Source organism: Ptychodera flava, chromosome 2 (genome assembly GCF_041260155.1).
Source record: "Ptychodera flava strain L36383 chromosome 2, AS_Pfla_20210202, whole genome shotgun sequence".
NCBI classification, from domain to species: Eukaryota; Metazoa; Hemichordata; class Enteropneusta; family Ptychoderidae; genus Ptychodera; species Ptychodera flava.
The window spans coordinates 2,206,775-2,231,056 of record NC_091929.1 but is presented as its reverse complement, the minus strand read 5'-3'; the positions used below and the strand labels follow the sequence as shown (position 1 = coordinate 2,231,056).

Sequence of the window (24,282 nt, the reverse complement as noted above, 5' to 3'; positions counted from 1 at the left end):
GCGGATGAAAACATGAGTTAAGTTTTCCCGTGTTTTTCTTATCAATGGCTCGCCCTGTAATGTATGAGTTCGATTTTCAAAGACCATTACTGCCTAGGATCCAATAATTGAGAAGGCAGGCAAATCCACTTTTGGCTGTCGATGAGCTTCGCATTTCATGATAAGGAGTTGTCTTGTTTGAATATTGAGATAGAGGAGTATTCATCGGTTGGATGAATACTTACAAACTTACAGCTTACATACACTTGATGCTAGTGACTTTTTTCGAAAACTATTTACTTATTCTTTTTATTTCTCAAAAAAATCACTCTGTTCAGGACTTGGTTGAGGGACACGCTTCGAATTATTGCAATTCAGTGTACTTTATAGTACCTTTATTTTCATGACAGACGATATGAACTCTGCCATCTTGGACCAATGGTAGGGATTGACATAACAGAACATGTAAGCAGGAACTTTATTTAAACTTTCCGATATATTTTCATGACTACTTTTGGTTAACCTCCCGCCACCAATATGAACTATTCACAATCTTGACAAATCATTACTGATGAACACTCTTCCAAGTGTCAGAGGATGTACTTGTAATCTCTGTCGAAAAGATATGTAGTGAATAATTGTATGTTGTATCGATAAGGATCCTGAGATAGGAGAGTTCAGTGCCCAATCAATGCTGTGAGTCAGTCTTCTAAACTTAAATTCCTAACTGGCACTTCACTGTTTGATTATGCATAAGTCACGTTTTTCTCTGTTCATAAAGTATTTCCCGCGATTCCGTTTTCAGTATGAAGTCCATTCTTTTTATCAAACAATGATAAAAACACGAAACTGAGCATGCAAAGACGACGTGCGTCAAACAAAGGGCAGTGTTAAATAAAATAGAACGTGTCATATTTTAAAGTAAAGATTTTATTAAAAACACGTACGCTGCGGATTACTATAACTATTCCTTTTTCTTCTACTTATTCTAATGTTCAATGTGGATGCAGGAGAGTAAACTCCTCTTCGGTCTGTGGTGCAGAACATTCAGCAAATTTGTCTCATTCAGAAATCTTCTCCGTTTAGTCGACTTGTTATCTGCACACGGAGTCAGTGTGGCAGATAAATTCATGTGCCTTTACCACAACGATTTTTGCAAATGAATATGCGACACTGCAGCTGATATCACTGACCTTATAATTGAAAACATACGCGAATCCAGAACTGATTATCGATTGCTGTTCAATTAGCTTTTTCTGGAATTGCTTTCCGGAGCATGCGCAGAATGCAATGTATCGCATTCAGCGTATTAAAGGGACAAAGTCGGCCATTTTTCATGAATTTTGTTTGATGCAAGATACTACTTATATTGTTTGACATGTTGAAAGATACTGAATGAATGGGTGACCATGCATATATTCGACCCAAGTTTTAGACAGGATACATGAAACCATCGCGAAAATGAATGAATGGTCATGACCGTTAATTCATTTTCGCGATGGTTTCATTTAATTTGTCTAAAATCGGGGTCGAATATATGCATGGTCACCCATTCACTTAGTATCTCTCAACATGTCAAACAATTGCATCAAACAAAATTCATGAAAAATGGCCAACTTTGTCCCTTTAAAGGCGGAGTCTCCCTTTAAAGGGCGCCAAGCTATGGCGGCTTTCATCGTGTAAGTGGACACCAAACAGGCAACACTCGGACACACGCTCCAGAAAATGCCGCTTTTTAGTTTTCTCCGGCCGCAAAAATGCAGATAGACTGCCAAGCGGTCAGCAATAAGCTGCTGCCGATCGAACTCTGTGGTTATATTCAAATTCTAGAGCGACTGGAAGGCAATTTTTTTGGAAATTCGAGTGTTGGTGGTGGGAATCAACGACCGTTGGCGATTTGAACCGACCGTCAATCCAACGCTAGTATGAACTCCGTTTGCAGGATTAGTAAAAGGTGACAAAAGATTGAGATCAGTTTGTGTAATTAATGATATAGAAATAAAACATCGTACTGGTCAAGTGTTTGACTGGGAGGAGAACTCCACTAATGCGAGAACCTGGGATTGAAAAGTGAGGCTTTAAGTTGTTGAGAAAAGTTGTTGAGAAAGCTGGTTGTACGAAAACGTCGATTGCTCTTAGAATGTTTGCATAGAAAAAGAAATGGTTGAACATAACTTCACATCAGTCCATCGGGACATACAATATTATAACACAAGTAACATGCCTTTAGCACCATTCAGTAGAAACAATTTTATTTAGATACTCACTCAATCATCAGATTTTTCCATCGACAAGTCATACAAACTCCACCAAGAATAGTAGTGCAAAGAATTTCAAGATGTATATGAAATCATAAGATTGCAAGACCAACTTATTTGTCGACTAATTGCTACATACAACATAGGCGACCGTAAAGAAATTAACAGGCTCTCTCTCTCTCTCTCTCTCTCTCTCTCTCTCTCTCTCTCTCGTATTTCTTGTGTTTGTATTTGTTTATATTTTTGGCTAGGGCAGAAGCTACATAAGTCGCTATATTGACAAAAAAAGACCCACTATAATCATTATAACTACTGCTTCGATGTTCTCCGATTTCAATAAAAATTTATCCTCCATTAAGTTGCCTTGGTATATAAATATGATGTTTATCGTCCAATTGTCTTCATGTAGCAAAATTGTCTTCTTTCAGAGTCTATAATGGATGCTTATTTGAAAAGTGTTAAGGTGTTCGAAATTAACGTTGGTGGTGCTAGTTCAGTCAAATTGACGTCCATTTCAATCGCGAAAAAAACACGATTATGCGTAGAACAGCACTCTTCTACCAGCCAAGCGTGATTAACGGCCACTCATATCTTTGAGAGCAGGAATTATACCTATTCTCCTTGGCTTTTTATACACAAGCACTTTTGTGAATATCTGGTTTCGTATTATAGTCAAGAATGATTTGTACCTTTGTCAACCAGTCATGGCACTCAGGCAACCGTCGTTTTTAAGTAGGTTTTTACTAGCGTCAATGAAACGCGACGGGGACACAATGTAATTTGATAATGCAACAAGAATGCATTAACCAATGCTGATGACGTATGTTAATGCAATGTTAAGAAGACGTTCCCAAACCGCACACGGCTCCGTCTTTCAGTCCAAGTATTATGTGACTTTATCAGATCACGTGTTCCTACGGTCGACACTCATTTAAGTAGAAAGAGCTCGCGCCTCTGGTGACTCTGAATGTCAAACGCCATATTTGTATATATTGACTCGGAAAGGGAGTTTCTGGTGAAAGTAGGGAGAGTGAAATCTTTACCATCCGAGTTAGGATAACAGGTCACGTGGTGCAATGATCTGCAGCGAAGGTAGGAAATATCAGAGGAATATTAATCATATCTGAAAAACAGTGACATGCATTTATTCGCGTTCGGCTGTCATCAACTTTCAAAGAAATGTGTATGCGGGCTGGGGGTAATAGTGACAGCGTCTGTCTTTTGATGATATCTACTGAAAGGATTCAAAGCCGAGAACTGGTTTAGTTTTGACGGTCACCTTGACAATCGTCTATATCAGCATAATGCATCAGCTGGGAAGACAAGTGGTCACTTTTTCAATTTAATACTGCTGGGTTTGTGTTCTCCATGAGTCATATCTAATGCAACTATCTTAGCAACGGTTTGCAAAGAAAACATTTGTTATTACACATTGCAAATCACGATATCTTGGTTTAAGGGAGCTTATCGTGGAACAGCATGGAAATTAACCAGAATATGGATCCATGTTCTCACAGCTTTATGGCCTCTCTGCGGTTTATTGCATCTGTCAATTTTCAACTTTCTGCAATGTGATTTATCGCCACAAAACCATTTCTATTCTGCTGATCTAAAAGATGACATATTTATAGCCGGAAGCTATCTAAAACAGTCTGACACTGTGTACAAGGCTTCCTTTGCGATTGACGAAAGAGCAATCTAACAACGATACGCTTCTCTGACAAATCGTCACTATCGTTCCAATGCTCTTGTTTGACATCAAAGTTTCCGTAAATTTATAAATGTAAGGTAAATTTCAGACAGTTTGTTTCAAGCACTTTTATCACCCGACTGTTACCAGACAGATAATCGCCCTGTAAAAGTCGACATAGTCGCTGTGATGTTCTTGGAAGGGAATAAATGGGAATAAATTGATCGAAAAGCGTGGTGTAGTAGGTATAACTTAATATGTCGGTTGCCTTCTGATAATTTGGAGGACTCAAACGCAACATCGTCGCTTTATCTTTGTCAAAGACTGCCAAGAATCAGGAAATCTATGTCATTGTCTTCATACCTACATTGATGACAACCAGCGGAATTACGACCGACAATAGCTCAGGCAACATCGAGTCGTTTACTTGCACATTGGTAGATATTGACCCAGCGTGATCTTATTCGACGAAAACAACAGTTGTTATTCAGGCTGTTAGGTTTGTATTCGTTTCACGCTAGCAATTGTGGGTCTTTTGTGCATTGAAATCACATGTACTGTCAGCGAATGATAAAATAATGTACCGTCAGTGAATGCAATGAAATGACACCATAGGTAGTCATTGAATGAAGTGAACTGAAATGAAATCACATTATGCTGTCAGTGAATGAAATGAAATGAGATGAAATCACATGTACTGACAGTCGAAAAATTTTAAACATACAGGTATCTCAGATATATATATGTCTGCTATATTAAAGTTTTGCCATAGGACGGGGCTATGAAAAATATGTCTTATTGTACTTGGGCCTCAGCCCAAGTACATTTGTTTTCATTCCGTGGGAAAAAACTCTGTAAGGTATAACCATTTCTGGCTGAGACCAGGGAGGGCAAAATGTCTTGGCTTCATCTTTCTTGGCATAATAAATGGCGTAAAGATGTTAACTGAATGGAAGTGCTGCTCTCAGCCAGTCTTGAATAAGTGAGATGTGAATATTAATGCTTCTCTATCTGAGTTTTTGCCACAAAATCTTCTGAATATAATCAAAATGTGCATCGAAATGCAACAATTAATGCACCCTCCGTTTCCTAGGCGATGGCACGACCCTTGCTACACCCACTGGACGAGCCAAAGTGGGAGGGGTAATTTCAGTTTGGTCGAACAAGAGGGCTCGAGACCAGAATTTAACATTTAAACTTGAAACATGTTTAATCGCTGACAAGATGGGACTAGTGTTAACCGAAGTAAAATTGTGAAAAGGAATGGTTTTATATCCCGGACACAATGAAAAACATTACGACTGGAAACTGTACCCCCAGTTGAGTAATGCCCACAGCGATGGAGAACACTTATCCTTGAGCTGAGAAAACCAGACCATCATTTCGAAATAGAGCTGCAGATTCGAGAAGCTCGTTCAAAATAGCTAGGTACACCCGTAAGGGGTGGTTTCGAGTTTTGAGGGCAAATTTCGCCTCCTTCATATAGCAATCGTACGTTTGTTTTTCCAGGAGAACACACCATTTGACACAAAATTTGCATTAAAGGGGTCGCCAGTAAGCACGTGGTCAAATCTGGCATAAGAAACAATATGAAATGTTGGTTAAAGCCAGTCCAAAATAAACTGATTTGAACTTTTGTGTTTTGTAATTTATACCACTGCAGTAACATTACCTTTTTTTGACAACATCACACAATGTAATACGTTTTGAAACTGAATACTCCGACGTATTCTGTGTCTCCTTTGCTAAAAAATACGGTATGCCGATTACCATGTAAGGAGATGATGACGTCAAGACAGATTTGTAGTGTGTTTGGTCCTGGATGGTGCACGAAGTTTTGTCAAGGTAGCTTGTGTATTTATTTCCTAAATGGGAGAGATTAGGGTCGATCTAAACGAAGGCCGAAGAATGTTATGATCCTCTAAGCGAGCTGAACTCTAACGCGAATGGTTGGATAATTTGGAGGATGTCTAGAATGATCTCGTCTCATTAAGATTATTTGGCGGTCAGTATTGAATTTCAACTGCGTCACAATTTGCGAAATGAGTATTCCGTCGAACGGTCAACGAACGATATTTAGAAATCTGGAGACATGGCACATCGCATTTTTATATTAATATTTTATATTTTACAAAAGATGTAAGAAGCAATGATTTTGTCGAAAATTCTGAAAAAAATATAGGAAGATTTGATCGCGAACACATTTTCACTTGGGGTCACTTAACTAGCTCTGCGTACGATGCTGTGTGTTCGCTACAGCTAATCGCCCCGCACACCACAGCCCTGCAAAGACCCGTACGCGTACGTAGGGTCGGTGACTTCAAATCCATTTAGGGCCTTGACGTAAAAAGCCAAATTACTGCCGAAATTCAGCGTTCTTGGGCCCAAGTCGTATCCCAGCCTACCTCAGCTACTCGATCGCTTCCAAAATGACAGTCTTTTATTCACTTCTCGTAAATAACCGTCGATGTCGGCAACTCTCTCGCTAGCCCTGCGTACGATGCTGTGTGTTAGCTGTAGCACATAGCATCGTACGCAGGGCTAGGGGTCAACATGGGGTCGCAGCCATGTTGCCTCAAAACTTATTTCTGTCTGCACTCAAAACTCAAAAATGTCGGATATGAACCTGAAAAATCGATGCAATTTTGTCAAACTTCGGCGAAATTTCAGCATATAGACAAAATTTCATCTAGGTAGACGAGTAAGGTAAATTTACTGAAATTTGATTGACAAATAACCCTGAGCTTGAACGTGACAGCTCGCCTTCTCCGGGAAGTCAAGCATCCAGCTGCTCATACACAGTTGCCCATATGGCCAGGTTTATGAGATTGTTTTCAAGCGACGGCGGCAGACCGTACGGGGCTCTGGATATGAACCTACCGCCGGTGTAGCTGTAATAACTGTTGCGTTGTTTTTAGTGCCCACGGACGAAGTCCTGGGGGAGTTATAGGTTGGTCATGTCAGTCCGTCCGTCCGTCCATTCACGCAGATATCCTAGACGTGCCCTGGTCAATTTCTTTCAAACTTTGCACAAGAATAGTACCCAACCCCATACAGATGCACGTCGATTTGTTTCACAATGCGATCGAATTTGGCCGTGTTAGAGGACTTTTTAGTTTACACCTCCTTGGACTCCTATGTATAAGGCAGTTCTCCATAGACTTTCATGTATAAGGCCAAGAAAAATAAAAATTTAGTTTCTCATCGTATTCATATTGCCTAAAGGATGCAGTGACACAGTTTTTTGTCCCCACGGATAAAGTCCAGGGGGCTTATAGATTGGGTCATATCCGTCCGTGAGTCCATCAGTGCGTACATCGGTTCACGCAGATATCTCAGACATTTTGACAAAATATCATGTGACCTTGGTGACCTTTGACCTCAAATATACATTATTGTCCATAACTCAGTAACCACAAGTGCTAAACCTTTCATATTTGGTATGATGGGACACCTTATGACGCCACATATTGTACCTCATTAATTATGCGCATATCTAATTTTGAGCGAGCCAATAGAGCTAGAGGTCTGATTTTTGGTATATAGGGATAAGTTAACAATATAATTTGTTTGACAAAACGTCACGTGACCTCAATGACCTTTGACATCAAATATACATATTTGTCCACAACTCAGTAACCACAAGTGCTACACCCTTCATATTTGGTATGATAAGACACCTAACGACACCACATATTGTACCTTATTAATTATGCGCATATCTAATTTTGAGCGAGCCAATAGAGCTAGAGGTCTGATTTTTGGTATATAGGAATAACTTAGCAATACAATTATTTTGACAAAATGTCACGTGACCTCAATGACCTTTGACATCAAATATATATGACACCACATATTGTACCTCATTAATTATTCGCATATCTAATTCTGAGCAAGCCAATAGAGCTGGATGTCCGATTTTTGGTATATAGGGAAAACTATAGGGTAGAAATCTAAATATGCCCATCTAAATATTAGACATCTACCATCGAGAACAAAAGAATTTGCTGTAATTTGAATATTTAAGGAGTTTAAGCAATTTCACTATAAATAAAGAACCCCTGCCTCAAACTCCACAAAAGTTGCTAGACATATTTTGCCGTTGTCATGCCATTGCTTCGTTTAATAACCAGTTAATCAAATGCCTAATTGACAGGAGGAAATTCAAGACCATATTTGAATAGTAGTATATATTGTCCTCAAAATTACTCTATCTCGGCCCAAGTACTCATTGCCTTCAGCAATACTGCCTTGTTAGTCCCCACGGACACCGTCCGGGGGGACTTATAGGTTTGGTCATGTCCGTGCGTGCGTCCGTGCGTGCGTGCGTGCGTGTGTGCGTCCGTCCGTGCGTCCGTCCGTTCACGCAGATATCTCAGAGATGCCCAGGTCAATTTCTTTCAAACTTTGCACAAGGATAGTACCCTACCCCATACAGATGCACGTCGATTTGTTTCACAATGCGATCAAATTTGGTCGTGTTAGAGGACTTTTTAGTTTTCACCTCCATAGACTCCCATGTATAAGGCCGTCTCCATAGACTCCCATGTATAAGGCAGTCCATAGACTCCATGTATAAGGCAGTCCATAGACTCCCATGTATAAGGCCGAGAAAAATAAAATTTAGTTTCTCATCGTATTCATATTGAAAAAGGATGCAGTGACACAGTTTTTAGTCCCAACGGATGAAGTCCAGGGGGCTTATAGATTGGGTCATGTCCGTCCATGAGTCCATCCGTGAGTCCATCCTTTCACGCAGATATCTCAGATATTTGACAAAATGTCACGTGACCTTGGTGACCTTGGTGACCTCATATATATATGTCCATAACTCGGTAACCACAAGTGCTACACCCTTCATGATGGGACAGCTTATGACGCCACATATTGTACCTCATTAATTATGCGCATATCTAATTTTCAGCAAGCCAATAGAGCTAGAGGTCTGATTTTTGGTATATAGGGATAACTTAGCAATAAAATTTTTTTGACAAAATGTCACGTGACCTTGGTGACCTTTGACCTCAAATATACATATTTGTCCATAACTCAGGAACCACAAGTGCTACACCCTTCATGTATGGTATGATGGAACAGCTTATGACGCCACATATTGTACCTCATTAATTATGTGCATATCTAATTTTGAGCAAGCCAATAGAGTTAGAGGTCTGATTTTTGGTATATAGGGATAACTTAGCAATACAATTTTTTTGACAAAATGTCACGTGACCTCGGTGACCTTTGACCTCAAATATACATATTTGTCCATAACTCAGTAACCACAAGTGCTACTACCTTCATGTATGGTATGATGGGACACTTTATGATGCCACATATTGTACATCATTAATTATGTGCATATCTAATTTTGAGCGAGCCAATAGAGCTAGAGGTCTGATTTTTGGTATATAGGGATAACTGAGCACTACAATTTTTTTGACAAAATGTCATGTGACCTCGGTGACCTTTGACCCCAAATATACATATTTGTCCATAACTCAGTAACCACAAGTGCTACACCCTTCATATATGGTATGATGGGACAGCTTATGACGCCACATATCGTACCTCATCAATTATGTGCATATCTAATTTTGAGCGAGCCAATAGAGCTAGAGGTCTGATTTTTGGTATATAGGGATAACTTAGCAATACAATTATTTTGACAAAATGTCACATGACCTCGATGACCTTTGATCTCAAATATACATATTTGTCCATAACTCAGGAACACAAGTGGTACACCCTTCATATATGGTATGATGGGAGACCTTATGATGCTTCATACTATACCTCATTAATTATGCATATATCTAATTCTGAGCAAACCCATAGAGCTGGATGTCTGTCATACATATGCACATAGATTTGTTCTGTGATACGATCCAATAAGGCCGCCATGTGGCCATTTTATTATGATTTTTTCATGTCCTGAACTACAGCTCAGACATTCAAAAGTATTTTTATCACAGACCTAATGAAGAGGACTCTATCCTCTCTGAGGACCTGTAATCAAAGTACCCATTAACAAGTGGGGACTGTGTCATGAAAAATATGTCTTATTATTATTAAAGTTATGCACCCGAAGGGCGCACCAAAAATGCAATTGAATGATGAAACTTGTGGCTGACACAATGCATTTATAGCTCTGCTGCCAGCAATGCGGAGCTTATCAAATATTAGGTTGATTTTCCGTCGTCATCCGTCGTCCGTCGTCGTCCGTCATCCGTCGTCCGTCAACAATTGCCTTCTCCTCTGAAACCGCGAGTCTGATTGCTTTGAAATCGTATGTGCAGTTCACTTGGGATGACCTCACTTAAGTTTGTTCAAATCGTGGTGATATTTGCATATTTCTATTTGGGGGCAATTTTTGCTGTTTTTGGTAAAAAAATCTTCTTCTCTGAAACCGCTAAGTCTGATTGCTTTGAACTTTGATATGCACTTCATTTAGGGTGACTTCAGTCAGATTTATTCAGATCGTGGTGAAATTTGCATATTTGTAGTTTTAAGACAATTGTTGTCGTTTTTGGTAAAAAAATCTTTAAAAATCTTCTTCTTCAAAACTACCAGTCAGATAGCTTTGATATTTGGTACATATGTCCCTAGGGATGATCTATTTCAGATTTATTCAAATTGTGCAGAAATATGCAAATTTGCATTTTTAAGGCAATTTTGGCCATTTTTGGTCAAAAAGTGTGTTTCTCAAAAAGTACTGATCTGATAGCTCTGAAATTTTGTATACAGGTTTCTATGGATGAACTAAATAATACATTGAATTTCTGATGAAATCTTTAATTCTGTATTTTTGGGGCAATTTTTGCCAATTTTGGTCAAAAACTGTGTATTTCCAACCAATACTCATCTGATAGCCTTGAAATTTGGTATAAAGGTTTCTGTAGATAATTTAAATGATATTTATCGAAATTATGATGAAATCTACAATTTTTGTATTTTGAGGGCAATATTTGCCATTTTTGGTCAAAAAATGTGTTTCTCATAAAGTACTGGTCTGATAGCTTTGAAATTTGATGTGCAGCTTTCTACAGATGAGCTAAGTAATATGTATTGAATTTCTGATGAAATCTGTAATTTTGTATTTTTGGGGCAATTTTTGCCATTTTGGTCAAAAAATGTGTATTTCCATAACTACTCATCTGATAGCTTTGAAATTTGGTATACAGGTTCCTACAGGTGATCTTAATGATATTTATTGACATAATGATGAAATCTGCAATTTTGTATTTTTTGGGCAATTGATGATAGCAAGCTGAATACTGGACAGTTCAACATGCTGTAGGGAGTAGAACAAGAACACAGTTGCACAAACTGAACAAAAATATTGTCAAAATTATCAAAGTTAATAAAGCTACTGCCCAGGGGCAGTCACTATCAGATACTGCCCTGCTACTGCAGTGTTTTGTCACTGCATATTTGAGTAGTGAAAGAGATACCTCTGACTCTGATGTACATGGTTGTTGAAGAAGAGCTTTGTGTCAAGTGACACTCATGACAGTGAAACATACTTGTACACAAGATTAGGCCAGAGAGCAACGCATGGAGGACCAGCAGACTTTCTTGCATATGAGAATAATATTAAAGAAAAAAGATGGGGTCACCATGTTCAGTTTTCTAAATTTTCACAGTCACGTCATAAAAAATACAAAAGTAAAACTTTGAACAGTAAAGACTAAATGAAAAAATATGTAACTGAATGGAATTATTTATTTTTAACCAAATTTGCCAGTAATAAACCCAAAATTTCAGAGATTAAAACATTTTTGATGGAATATTTTAACTTTCCAATATTCTCAGTTTTGAGTAGCATCTAATTCATATGAGTAGCATCTAATTCATATATGTGCTTTTGAAACAAATTTTTGGTGGGTCACTGTGCTCAGTTTTTTACAATATTGCAATTAGCCAAAATTCACAATTTGCATACTCTCTCATAATCGTCATTTTCTGTACTCTTTGGCAGGAGCAATTGGCCCGGCCAGATTTGGATTAACTCAAGTTGGCTTTGACTGATAAATCCAAAAAGTTCACTGATGCGTTTAAAATTGAATCAAGTTAAGAAATTGCCTTAGAAATATGACTTTACAAAGTACTAATAACAGGTAATGTTGAACATCTGCGAGCGGAATGGCGCGATACATGTTTATTTTGTCTGCATGCACATCCTTTACAAATATGCGTGCTTGTGATAGTTGGGGGGGGGGGGACTTGAAATATTTTGATCATATAGAAGGGGGCATTTGAAAAAATGTTTAGGGTTTGAGGGGGGATCTGAAAAAAATAAGATTTCATTTGCGATTCCTCCAGCCCCCCAATCATTATTTGTGAAAGCAGCCTTATCCATTCCCTCGCATTCAATTCAACGATTTGCAAACATATTTCAATATATTCTTAGACCATCATATCCATCTATTTCTGATTATATAGTGTTGGGACTATGTATAATCGATGGTTACCACCAAAATTCGCTTGGCATGCGTATTTTTACGTAATCGTGATTTAAGCGTGTCTTGAATGAACCAAACATTCCCTGTAGAGGGCATGGTATCTGACGTTAGAGACTGACTCAGTCCAGAATTCATAGCCAAGGCATTTTATTTGAACTTTCCTGCTCCAGAGTCGTTGATTAACTTCTATGATACCCCATCACTATACTTACTCGAGCGTAGCTGGTTCGAAAATCGCAAAACTAAAGAAACGTACAACATTGATTGAAAGACGACGGGCATGTAAGTGAAATGAGCATTTGGATATCGTGACTGACGTCGCCAGGAGAACAAAAATTTATCACGCACCTTAAACCGTCCGAAGTTAAATACCGTAAATCGGCTAGAGACTCGCCAGTATTGTAGAGAATCTAAGATTATCTTTGTACCATGTGAAACTCTTGCAGCTGAGTATGCATTTGTTGTGTTTGTCTGTTTGGACCTTATTCGAAAGCCATGGTCGCATTTTCTGCACAAATAAAAGAAAACTATAGATTAGGCACTACCTAAGTGAAAAGCATCTGTGTTAAGGGAGCCCTCATTATTTATGGCCTGGGGGTCAGAGGAATCTGAGGGGGGTCACTCAAAAAATGGAAAGCTACAAGGGGGGTTGCTCAAAAGAGGAGAACAAGAAGGGGGCTACTCAATTTTGTTTATATGTACTGAAGCATTTAGTGAAGTTATGAATTAATACAACAATAATAGTAAAGAACAGCAATATGTATGCTTGAGATATGTATGTTCATACCCGGTATATGTACACACACACACAACACACACACACACACACACACACACACACACACACACACACACCACAAACACACACACACACACACACATAATATATATATATATATATATATATATATATATATATATATATATATATATATATATATATATATATATTCCAGTATTTCCTGATTAAAGATTGATATACTTGCCTGATCACTCCATGAGAAACGTCTGCTTTCTATATTTTACATTGTATAGGTTACCGATAGGGGAAAATGTGTAAAGCAAGCTAATTCTGATTCTATAAAGTTTAAAACCAGTGGAATGCCCCTAATCAAGCCACAGTGAACCAAATCGATGAGCCACAGTCACTGTGGTCTATTCCGCTCTGCGTCTATATATATGCATCCAATAGACGTGTGTACATATGCCTGAGAAGAAGAGGCATATGTACACACGTCTATGGGGCGCATATACATAGACGCAGAGCGGAATAGACCACGGGTGACTGTGGATGAGCGTACATTTCAAATACAACATTCCCGGGCCTCTCACCTTTGTGACAACATACCAAACAACATTATGTTACAAAGGTAAAGCCTAGTACATCCTGGCAACGTGTTAGGAAACGAGTTCAAAGAAAAATCAAGAAGGCATTTCCGTCGTGACAGAAATAATTTCACTGGGCCTTGGTGCACATAGTACCGTGTGAAAACCGCCAGAATGGTGCTTTACAGCTTCATAAAATGTCTTAACCAGGCTGATCATCTTTCACATATATAATGCGAGGTGAAGAAAATATATTCTTAGTTCTTCTCTTTCGTCTCTTGTTTCCGTCAACAAATTGAAATCATCTACAAGATAGTATTTTCCTTGGTGATGACCGATAGGCACTGGTACAAAGTCCCCTTAATGGTTGTCTGGAGGCCGTAAACAAGGTTGGTTATGATCTAAAATCCTTAGCCTCAGCCCCTTGTTTTCTATTTCTGCGGATCAGAAATCGACGATGGAGAAAATGAAGTATAAATGTAGGACGATTGCTTGCTTTTTACGTACTACTGCTTGCCCTGTATTTAAATAATACTATGTCAATACATCACATGCAAATTTACTGTAAACAATGTGTGAAAGAAAGCAAACTGACTGACCGGAACTTAAGTGGTGGAAAAAGCAAACTGACTGACTGACCGGAACTAAAGTGGTGAAAAAAAGTAAACTGACTGACCGGAACTAAAGTGGTGGAAAAAGCAAACTGACTGACTGACCGGAACTAAAGTGGTGAAAAAAAGCAAACTAACTGACCGGAACTAAAGTGGTGAAAAGGGAAAAATGCGCCTCGTCGGCCCAATTTTTAGAAAGAAGCCATGAGCTTCCCCTTTACCCTAAAAATGGCCTTTCATTCGTCGTTACAGATCAAGCTTAGGCGTCGAATTCATAGCTGCCCGTCAAGGTAGAACGCGAACACATCGTAAAATTCAACAGGGTCATGGATCTGTTTTATTAACGTTCACAATCCTCATGATACTACTGAGGGATTTCACAAGATATCCCCTTTAGATGAACGCCACACACTTCACAAAATACTTGAAGAGCTATATCTGGGAATTACGATTCGTGTTTTCGGTTTCCTAGGTTACTGATGACGTTACAAAAGCTTTTCCATATTCAAGTTGCTGGAGCAAAGCATGTGGATATTTCATGATTTCACTTACGTTTAACTTTTATTTGACATGACATTTCATATCCATATGCCAAATAATTTATCCGATGGCTATAAACTTCATCGCTCAATATATCGTTATATTCTGTACCCTGGCAGTCAAAACAATTTTATTTACCTCATCGAGCTAGCATCGTCAACTACCGAATTCCATTTCCTTAAATTAGATCATCCAATCTCATCCACGCTACGATGCATTTATTTGCATTTCCAACGCTTTTCAGTATTTTGAAAATCATTATACGTGAAGTATTTATTATCATAAGGTTCTTTTCTAAATTTATTCCTGCCCTTTCGTTTTATTTACTAAGATTCTTCATAAAGGAGTCTTCGCTGAAATGTTGTTAACGCATTGTTTGAATTTCTGACTGGTCTGACTGGGCGAATACCCTATTGTATTGAGGCATTTCTTCGTGGCTGTCCGTTTTATGAAGTAAACAGAGAGAACAGACGGCATTTTCATACATCTCGTGAACAATGTTAAATGAGTTTGTCCTTTGATGTCCGTCGGGATCCTTATCCTCTATTGGGAAATATCTTACGATGGGCTGTCTTGCTGTATGCGTCTCTACTCTATCATGTCATGATAAATTTAGACGCCGCATGTAGTATAAGGGGTACACCACACGACGCTTTATTTTCAATTCGCACAAAACAAAAAGAGAATTTAAACTGGAGGGAAAATCTGTAAAAGGGATGCCTCGCATTGCCACGCATTGGTGGAGCATCTTTACTGGCTGACTGAAGTATAGGGAAGCTTGTAATGGCAACATTAAACTTTAACTTGAAGGAACAAAGTGCGAGAAAAAAAGAGGTTTAAAATTTCTAATTCTTTTTGTTTGCATGTAATATCTGATTTCTTGTAATTAATAAAATTAATTGCCATACACTGTACTGCTTCTACTGCAACGTCTTTTTAAATCATGGGAATGGATTAAAAGCGTATTGCATCTCCGACTTTGTTATTTAGAAGGTTTGCGTTGTATCTCTGTGAAGAAAATGCGATTGTTAATTTCATCAACGACTCGTGAGGCCGAAAAAAAAATCATGGGAACCCGGAATAAAAAGTCATACGTGGCGTACACATAGTAAAAATGAATGACAATGATATGTGTAACCGACGATGAATCTTTTGCTAGTGTCAGATAGACACCTAGAGACCTCGACTAACATTTATCATGTGTTTGACAAAGATATGGTTAACTCTTACTCCAACTGTAAGTGAATCTTATTACAAGTCACCTCACTGAGATTTATATGACGTTGTCATGGAAAATCACATGTCAGGTCATGAGTGAGGTCAATTTTTAACTTACATGTTCACACATGGAGCTATCGGGCCGTGTTGTTATCTGTTTATTTGTCCAGTGAGTGAAGGGACTGTGATCTGTCTGTTTGTACACTCGTCTGTTTACCGGATTGTGATCAAATTCGATTCATAATGCTCCTCGTGCATGGAAAGAACCATTTTTATGGGCGTGGTTTACATAATTAATGATAATTAGCATAGTTAATAAACCAGAATTCATATATTCCAAGGATGACCGCATCTTATCTGACGAATCCCCATACGAACGTTGGTAATGCGAACATTTGACACCTTTCCTGGATCATTATAATGAGAGAAATTATTTGCATATCAAACGATTTTCACAATTTAAGGAGACACGTCTGGAAGGTCTTGGCTAAAGTTGATGAGAGCTGTCACCTATATTGAATATATAATGAGATGACAGTGATGGAATATGTTTAGTGATTCGATGTCAATCAATTACTCACTCAAACATTGAATATTTTTCTAGAAACTAAACATTGCCAAGAAATGCTGCCAGATAGATTCTGCGCTATGGAAGATTCTCAAGTATACAATGATGCAAATATTTTACACCGATGTACACCGTGATTAGGGTCTCTGTCTTACATCGAAAGAAAATTTCCCAACAATAGCGATGCAGAATTTGTATCCAACTCCCAGCGTAAACCTGAGAAATCACTAAGCGGTAGATTCTCTCGTGATGTCAACGATAACGGCATCAAATTTGACAAACAGATATTCTATATGACAACCTATAGACGTCGTATTGCAGTTTTCTGTCAGCTTGGTAATTTGCATATTAAATTAATTCATAACTTCTTTCTTTAATCTAGGGAATGTCTCAAACAATTTAGATGAAGTTTACCAGTGATGTTGCCCATAGACTGGCATGGCGTAATGTGAAAAAGGAAGTGTCAATTTTACTCTACATATACTTGCACAAGGCAGCTTTTTCAGTTCAAACCAGGCTCATTTTGTATCGCTCGCTGAGTTTTCGCAACACGGTCATGTTGCGTGTGAAAAGACGTTTAAATTTTGAATAAATCCGCGAAAAAATAAAATAGGTAAAAACTACAGGCCTGGCACATGAAATAAAACGACAAGTAAACCTAGAGTAAACCTACAGACTAGCATGTAAATATTCTGCCGGATTTCAAGAATAGATAATGACGATATTTCAAGGTTAAGTAAATGATGTTATGTATTATATAATATTAAATAGCTAATTACCATTATATATGATTGAAATATATAATTTCAGTTATAACTTTTGCATGATATATGTGAAACATCGAACGCTTTTAAAATATGATTATGTTCATCAACAAATTATGTTGCATAATTTATATTTATTGTGAAGACAAAAACGAAATTTCAATCAACGTAGCTCCATACGTCAATGATGTTAACTGTCACACGCCTGCGTCTACTTGATTAGCATATGTCAATATGATTAGGAGCACTGTAGTTCACTGTAATTACACCTTCTGCTTGCTAATAACAACGCAATCCCATCAATCATTATTAACATGGCTGCTAAATGAGCCGAACTTTGTCAACCATATGTTGATTAATTTCCTCCAAATGTGCGCTCATTATGCTGGAAGTCGCCGACAGTTACATCATATCTAGTTTTAACGCCTTTCTGACTAACATATCTTTAAAACAATTGTATTCAATGATGAGGTTAGGTCAGCATTCTGGGAAATGGAATTAAAACCGTCAACTTCAGCTGTTATTTGACGGATGCCAAGGTATTGATTATGTCCCTTGATGTTAAAATTCAGTCTCTGTGTCTTATCGTGTCGTTATAAGCGCCGGGCCCTTGGCTATAAACGGATCTAAATAAAGAGAGGTGTTCTCCCTCAGGCCATATGCACTCTGGGAATAAATAAGTCATCCCGAAATAAACGAAAATCACGGGTTTAGCTCCAAGCTAGCCTTTACGGTTTCTTTGAGCTGAATATTGAAATGAGAGTAAAAAAGCTGATCCATTACAGAGAAGGACAACTTGCAATAGAAATGAGAGAATGAAGTTGTAATTGCCGGAAACTGGGCGCCATACCTGACATTGAATCGATTTCATATAAGCTTTGGTCACTTTGGCCTACTATAATGTACACGGGTTTTTGGAATATTATCAATTTTGAAGTCGTTTATGAAGCCTATTCATATCTTATCCAAAGGTCGCCTCTTTATTTGACACTGTTTAAGTTCTGTGCGTTGATTGCAATTGAAGACAGTCGTTATGGAATACAAATCACTCTGCCACTCATAATTAACCGTTGACAGCTTTTCAGAAATACATCGATAAAAATGATATGTATCATATAGTCTCTGGTATTATCTATGGCGGTATACGCACTATTTGAAGGTTTATAAAATTTGAAACTGAATGTACGGAAAAACGTCGCATAAGCTTACATCATAACACACATAATAGTCATTTGCTGTCACTTATTCAAACGATCAAAGATAAGCCTTGAATAATGATGATTTGAATATATGACATACCGTACTTGCTTTGTAACATCATGTGTAGTGTCACATTTACAAAACGAAGTGTTTCACACACTGCCAAATGTGTCTGTTATTTGTGCATATGTAATACTTTATAAAATGGAGTTCTCACTACAGTGTTTACTGTATCATTAAAACAAGTTTTCAAAATAAATGTACACGATTTATTTTTGAAAAGCAATTTTGATTCACCAGTTAGCTTCAGCAATCCTATTCATTATTACAAGACATTATTAAGACGTTTTTCAACCTCTTTAAATATACTCTGTCAATGTAAAAAAAAATCAAAGATATTTATCAGTGGTTCAGTTGGTAATGGCAAACAAGGAAACAACCATTGGAGTGTTGCTTTGTATGGAAGGAAATAGTTATATCAGACGTAATAGGGCCTCTTGTGAAAACCTGACAGTCTGTTACAAGGTAGTCAGGCCAAACCTGACAGTCTGTGACAAGGTAGTCAGGTCAAACCTGACAGTCTGTGACAAGGTAGTCAGGTCAAACCTGACAGTCTGTGACAAGGTAGTCAGGTCAAACCTGACAGTCTGTGACAAGGTAGTCAGGTCAAACCTGACAGTCTGTGACAAGGTAGTCAGGTCAAACCTGACAGTCTGTGACAAGGTAGTCAGGTCAAACCTGACAGTCTGTGACAAGGTAGTCAGGTCAAACCTGACAGTCTGTGACAAGGTAGTCAGGTCAACCAGACAGTCTGTGACAATGTAGTCAGGTCAAACCTGACAGTCTGTGACAAGGTAGTCAGGTCAAACCTGACAGTCTGTGACAAGGTAGTCAGGTCAAACCTGACAGTCTGTGACAAGGTAGTCAGGTCAAACCTGATAGTGTGTGACAAAGTAGTCAGGTCAAACCTGACAGTCTGTGACAAGGTAGTCAGGTCAAACCTGACAGTCTGTGACAAGGTAGTCAGGTCAAACCTGACAGTCTGTGACAAGGTAGTCAGGTCAAACCTGACAGTCTGTGACAAGGTAGTCAGGTCAAACCTGACAGTCTGTGACAAGGTAGTCAGGTCAAACCTGACAGTCTGTGACAAGGTAGTCAGGTCAAACCTGACAGTCTGTGACAAGGTAGTCAGGTCAAACCTGACAGTCTGTGACAAGGTAGTCAGGTCAAACCTGACAGTGTGTGACAAAGTAGTCAGGTCAAACCTGACAGTCTGTGACAAGGTAGTCAGGTCAAACCTGACAGTGTGTGACAAGGTAGTCAGGTCAAACCTGACAGTCTGTGACAAGGTAGTCAGGTCAAACCAGACAGTGTGTGACAAGGTAGTCAGGTCAAACCAGACAGTGTGTGACAAGGTAGTCAGGTCAAACCTGACAGTGTGTGACAAGGTAGTCAGGTCAAACCTGACAGTCTGTGACAAGGTAGTCAGGTCAAACCTGACAGTGCGTGACAAGTAGTCAGGTCAAACCTGACAGTGTGTGACAAGGTAGTCAGGTCAAACCTGACAGTCTGTGACAAGGTAGTCAGGTCAAACCTGACAGTCTGTGACAAGGTAGTCAGGTCAAACCTGACAGTCTGTGACAAGGTAGTCAGGTCAAACCTGACAGTCTGTGACAAGGTAGTCAGGTCAAACCAGACAGTGTGTGACAAGGTAGTCAGGTCAAACCTGACAGTCTGTGACAAGGTAGTCAGGTCAAACCTGACAGTCTGTGACAAGGTAGTCAGGTCGGCCTCAACGAAGGCAGGTTAGACAGTGTGCATTCAATTTCAACTGCTTGTTTTCGTTGCTACTTGAAGCGTTGCTTCTATAGCGATGGATTTTTTCAGCACGGCGCTACATGCAACAGCTTCACTGTGAATGGCACGATAATCGACAATGCTGTAACTGAACGTAAACTAGGACTCGTCCTCAAAAAACAGAGCATTTGCCAATGCACATAGTCAAAGCAAAATATAGCAACTGCAAGGGACCATGAGCTTTCCGCGTGTACCATGCGTGGATGTTGTCAAGGTTACAGTTCATTCTTAGGACATTGAACACTGATCGAGAATCCGTGATTAAAGTAGTTTTAGAATGCATCAGGCATACAGCAATGCTCCAAATCCTTCCTGTTATCTTAAGGGATCCCTCATTTTCAGATACTCATCTCAAACATATATATATATATATATATATATATATATATATATATATATATATATATATATATATATATATATATATATATATATATATATATATATATATATATATATATATATATATTTCGGGTAGCATGTTCATTTCCAGACTCTGTTTCATTTTTATCAAAGTCGAATCATAGCCGAAAGAATTTATGAATGTCAAATTTCATTAAGTAAGATTCCTGCCGGACAAGCTTCGTCATTTGTTATATTCACGATTCGTTGTCGTCTTTCCTCGACAGGAGACGTAGTGTGTCTTAGCAGGCGGTAAGACGGTTCATCATGATCACTCTTCCTAAATTAAGGTAAGCTCTTTCCAAATTTGAAGTAGATCTTTCTGATGGAATCGTGTCCAACCAGCGATTTAAGATCTTTCATGAAAGAGCGTGTTGTTATCGTGGACCTGAAATGATAACTTTTGATAAAGATTTTAAAAAGTTGGGCCGGCAAGTCGCAGTTGTAAAAGGTATCAGTCATTCTGCTAACATGAATAGGACTAGGAGCCTGCGGGTTTATTGAATGAAGCGATTTTCCTAAGTCGTGGATGCATTTAAATCTGTTTTGCATTCCACCGCTCCTTCTTCAGAAATTTAATTCATAAAGGTTTTGCGGATTAATATTGTTCACCGTACCAACTTTGTTGCCTTACACATCGTTTTTTTTACTGCCGTTTTGTTTAGATGGATGTAATTCGTCTTTCCCAAAGATGACAAATAACAAATGGCCTCGTTATCATGACTACGTCAGTCCTCAATTCACTATCTCGCCGACACGCCACATTGACATGCTAACATAGAATTCTGCCTGGATAGAAAGTATTGGAAACAAACTCTGTTGGATTTATGAGATGAAAGAATTTTTTGCCATCTCACTGTGGCGATAATTACAGTTCATTTCGCCATTGAGTTTCTATAGGAAAGCGTTATCTTGAATCAAATACAGGCAAAACAAAAACGTGGTTGAGCTTCTAATAAAGTAATCATTTACAAACGCGTCACTGTATAGAGTCCATAAATCAAGAAAAGTGCAAATGCTTCGAACGCAAAAATTGGCAAATCTTGACATGTCGTATACATGTGAGATGTAGCCCGACACCATATATCATCTTCGCTATTACGTCATTAAAGTATTGTTTCGTGTGATCTGATCGCAGGGTGATAGAAGAGCTGTGTCGGCCAATGATTTTGCTTGTTTCAATCCCCAATTTTTAGAGAACCAATGACTGCGTACGTTTTACATTCAGCAGACTCAGATAAACAAATCATATCACACGAAACAGAAATAACCAAAGTGGTGTCAAAGATGGCGACCCTGTCCACTTGATCAGTATGACACGATAAATGTCATGCTACAAGTAATCATAATGAATCATCAATCATAATCAATTTGACAAATTGCGGGACAAATGTCGCGAATTTTGAGTCTCGTATATCGCAGATCACGACTTTCCTTACGCTTGGACACGTGACCAAAATCACCATGGTATAACTTAACCTTGACGTGTGTACCCTCTCTGTCAATTCTGCTATTTTTCTTTTCCAACATGATAGTAAGTCTCACAAACCTCACAAAATAAAATGTGTCAATCCGAATGGCAAAAGCGATGCAGAGTACAAATGCATTTTTCATCGAACCCACTTAGAATGGGAATAAAGTACTGTACGTTAATTTTGCAACGCACAAATCAACCGTTTTAATTGCAACATTTTCGTTCGGCTCATCATTTCAGCACAATTGTCAATGTCATAATGGTTCTCTACAAATGAACTACGATTTTCATTTTTGTTGTAATGCGACTGATGCTCTAAATGTGCGTATCTATTAGACATGTCTAAATCACGTTCGCGTGTTCCCAGCATGCAGCGCGTGATGTTTGACGGACTTTCCATGACCTTATTCCCCACAACCATCTGTCTCGGTTTTGGCATTGTCTCAGACTCATTGACTTCGACATATCACGATGTACTCATTATGCTCATGAAAAGAGAGTTGTTTTCATCAAAACTCAAAGACTGTCATTGCCAAAACGGTACATGCGCAGCGCTTGATCAGAGTGACAGCCATCGACGTGATAACCTTGAGAAGCCATCTACTTGCGTTACTGTACAAGACTTTCGAGAAACACTCGATAAATGTCAGCGTTTGTAGACGTCCATTTTAGATACATAATGGTTGAACGTAATTCTTCAAAAGGTTGCTTGAAGAGGAAATAATTGTACTTTACGTCAATTCTGAATGTTTGCACGACTGAGAACGATATTTTATTGAAACGACTTGTATGAAAACTTGATTATCGAAGGGGGTCTTGATGTCTCTGAAGACTAGACCGTGTTCACGACACAAGTGGTTTGTATTATTACAAGCGATAACTATCAAGCCTAACGTGTGTTTTTTATAAGAAATGTGCAAGCGATATAAGATGCAATTGAGTGTAAATTCGTCACGATGATGGAATATACATACTTAATTGCTGTTAACAATTTGACATCAACAATCATCACTTTTCCAAAGCTTTTAATGATTCAATGTGTAGTAAAAAGTGTTAACTGTGACGTCACTTAAATTGCATGATACAGCCAATGGAGACCTCATGTCTTGAAGGCGACATTTATTTCCGATTGTAAGGTCACAAGCTTTACATTGATTTAATAAAATATCTCTGGCAATAGTGCAGATTATGTACATGCAGACCCACACGCCTTTTATGAGACACTTTCCCATGAAAAGCATTGAGACCATTAAAAAGGGAAATTGTGTCATGTAATTGACAAATATCTGGTTGTCAAGTTAGAATGGCTTTCCTTCGCCGTCGTAATTATTCTCATTTCGTATAATTAAGGCGAATGCATGATCACAGCTCCTTTCCTAACACTGTAACATTAACAATGCATTGAGCAGTGGACGGCGCCATTATTCCCAATCGGCGACACGGGGAAGGCTCAACGCGTGGGCTTGCTTGAAGAAATCTTGGCAATTTGTGCCGAAAGCGTAGCGAAGTTTGATCAAAGATCGATTATAACATGACGTCCATAAGACATTTTTCCGCACATTTAAGCGATATTTACATGAAGGTCACGTGATGTGAAAACTGCCTTCACAAATATCACAAGCAAATCGCTACGTCTCCGGGAGTTATTATTTCGACTCATTGCTACATTCACATCTATGGCATTGAACTTGAATTGTCCTACCAACCCTACGAAAAACGTTTCACGACCCAATTGCCAAACTGCAATCAAGACATTGTTCCTGAGTGACAGTTTGTTATGTTTATCACACATAATATGAAATTCGCATTCACTCAGCCAGTGGTATGCAAATATTGATTAATATACATATTCACTCAGCAGTGGTTTGAAATATTGAAAAGATACCCGTCATACATTGCAATAGTGAAGCAGCCGGATAGGAGAGTGTTT

General features: G+C 38.5%; 1 protein-coding gene across 3 annotated transcripts in view; it reads left to right on the top strand.

The window, feature by feature from the left end:
• LOC139151373 (putative diacyglycerol O-acyltransferase MT1468) overlaps nt 1-24,282 on the top strand; it is a 388,693-nt gene that overhangs the window by 352,573 nt on the left and 11,838 nt on the right. For 2 of the 3 annotated variants that reach the window (XM_070724151.1, XM_070724143.1), the window contains exon 3: nt 21,106-21,168. The gene's annotated coding sequence lies outside the window, so the exon portion shown is untranslated. Of the gene's footprint in view, nt 1-3,117; nt 3,330-21,105; nt 21,169-24,282 lie in introns of those variants that run through there. The other variant, XM_070724134.1, reaches the window with a different exon arrangement.